We start from the raw sequence: 2,807 nt of genomic DNA, 5'->3' as shown, positions 1-2,807 counted from the left end.
ACTTTTAAAATTGTGGCTATTTTTTAATTACCACCTGTAAATCTAACTATTTTTAAATTTTACTCGGGATTAGGAAATTAGAAATGTTGGTCGAAAGAAAGACTGTTAATTTTTAAATGAGATTCCAAAGCATATCCAAATATGTAGATGGTGTTTGTAACGTGTTAATATTGTTGTGCTCTGATTGTCCATTTTCTTTCTTTTTCACCTCTAGACAAGTTGTCATTTTACCAAATTATTGCAATCCACTAAATATATAAAAAAAGAAAAAAAGATGGATATGGAGAAATAAGAAATAACATGGACGGACAAGTGTTACCGTCTGACCGATATAAGTTCTATACATTGATAGTATAATTTCTTGAATATGCTAGCTCCTTGAGATGAAGAAGTCACACCAATGAAAAGTCATAGCTTGAACAAAAATCTAGAACAATGAAATGTGCAAAATTAAGTTACTATTTTTTACAAACTATAAATATAAATACTATTTATTCTTGTTAATTAGTAAGTTTACTTCTAACTTATAATGTTTCGCAATACACTTGAGCATCTCCTTATTCTTAAGAGCTCATTTTGGTGAATAATTTTTTTTTTATTAGTGTATATGATTTGTCAAAATTTCAAAATATACGAAACGCATATGCGTTTTGAATTATTTGAGGTAGTGAACCGAGAGATGACGTTAGCTTATATCGTAATTTAAATACAATTTATAAATTGTGAATTATAAATCACATTACAGAAAGGCGACATATAATTATCATTATGTATTGAAACCACACTTAAAAATTGCAATTGAATGCGACGTACAAAATCGCATTTGTTATTGATATTCATCCATTTGCGAAATGCGACTTACAAGTGTCATCTCCTGCTACTTTACTTTTAGTATTCAGACAATCTTTATTTAACCTATTGCAAAAGTAACCACCAAAGGTTGTGGTGCAGTGGATGAGACTGCTCTTCCCTTAACCAGATGTCTCGAGTTCGAGTTCTGGGTATGGAAAAATTCTTGGTAAGGAGCACTTCTCCCCGAATGGGGCCTTATGCGGCAGTGAATTTGGATATAGTCGGGCTCCAATACGGGTATCGGAACCGTGTGGGAAATCAAAAAAAATTGTTGCAAAAGTAGACACAAGTAATATTGTAATGTGTACATTGTTTTTGCTAAATAATATAGTTAGTTAAAAAAAAATATCTGTTAATATGTTGCCCGTCTAGCTCAGTTGGTAGAGCGCAAGGCTCTTAACCTTGTGGTCGTGGGTTCGAGCCCCACGGTGGGCGTTTTAATGTCTTGTTCTTTTTATACATTCAACATTCTCTTCCTTTATACAGGCCAAAGCTCTCCATTGAAAATGTTGTTAATCTTCTCTGTTTTAACCAACTCACACTGTACATGCAACATGCTCATTTTTTTTTCACGCTTGTGAAGTATTATTGGATGAACCTCAAGATTATCTATTCAAAAATAATGATTTCATTTTTTTTACATATTGTATAGTATTATTAACACTGTTGGCCTCCACCATCAACTAGTAGTACTCACTGGCTTTTCCCCTTCAGACCGTAGAAAGGAAAATACGCACATTGTCACCACATTCAAGAGAAGTTTCAGGCAATGGTTGTACATCTTGAGAGACGTGTTAGCAAAGTGTATTTGTACAATAATTTTGGAGATGGAAAATAACGAATAAACAGAAAATGTAGAAGAAACATAATTTAATTCGAGCCTACTAAATTCACAGTGTTTCCTTAAGAAACTTAATTCCCTTTTAGCACCCGAGGTTGTGGATTATTTCCTCCCAAGATAGAACGGATTACACACTGGTATAGCAGTACTTTAAACCCCAATGTTTCAACAACACAATTGATGGCAGCAAATCACACTTACGTTGTTTGTTTTGTAAGAAAACAATGCAGAAAGGAAGAGGAGAATTCAGAAATTTCGTAAGAAAAATCTAAGGGAATGGTCTACTATTTATAGGCAACAGGTTGGGTTTAAATGAAGATGTGAAACTCTTCAGAGCGACCGTTTGCGTAAGAACAACTATTACGTAAATGGTGTAAATCAAAACGCAGAGAAAAATTAATTTACCATTACAAAACGGCAAAGTTGAATTAAAATAATATTACGTTAATCTTAATATTAACAAATAAATTTAGTCCAAAAAATTAATCAATCATTTGACCGAAGCTGAGCCGAGCGAGCGAAGACGACGACGGTACGCGACTTGCCTTCTTCTTAACTCTTTAAGAACTAGAAGAAGAGCAATTGTATATATACCCATCAAAACTCTTTTTCTCCTCCAATATTGGACAATTTCCCTTTGTCAAAATTTCACTCAAAAATTTCATTTCCCTCTATTTCTCATTCACCATCTTTTAAGTATTTAATATAATTAAATACATAAGACCCAACAATCCCCTACATGAATAGGGAATGGCTATATCACGGAAATATGCATGAAAATTGTGTGATTCGCAAGCAAGGATTAATTGCATCTGGATAAGTAGGTTTCCCTTTGAACTTTCCGTAGTGAACTTATGTCGGATATACTCGGTCAATCAGTAGATTTGATATCTTTGAACCATCGAACTTTGGTATATACTTAGACAACCATAAGTCACACAATCAACCGTTAACCGTCTTTGGTACTCATTGTTGTGTTCGTTTCTGCCATGAACATCGCCTGATTTCATAAGTGCGTAGAGAACTGGCCTTACAAAATTCTCCTTGAAACGGCTAACACTTCACACTTACATAGGTGATTCCTAAACGTATCATCCTGTAGATACACTATTTG

The 2,807-nt window shown here is 33.8% G+C and overlaps 1 non-coding gene across 1 annotated transcript; it reads left to right on the top strand.

Moving 5' to 3' along the window:
- Positions 1-1,214: 1,214 nt before the first annotated feature.
- On the top strand, positions 1,215-1,287 carry TRNAK-CUU (transfer RNA lysine (anticodon CUU)). The gene has a single exon. It is a non-coding gene; the product is annotated as a tRNA-Lys (tRNA).
- The last annotated feature ends 1,520 nt before the right edge of the window (positions 1,288-2,807 follow it).

Source organism: Nicotiana tabacum, chromosome 11 (assembly GCF_000715075.1).
Source record: "Nicotiana tabacum cultivar K326 chromosome 11, ASM71507v2, whole genome shotgun sequence".
Taxonomy (NCBI): domain Eukaryota; kingdom Viridiplantae; phylum Streptophyta; class Magnoliopsida; order Solanales; family Solanaceae; genus Nicotiana; species Nicotiana tabacum.
Note: the sequence above shows the minus strand (reverse complement) of the source record. Positions and strands in the feature narration are given on the sequence as shown.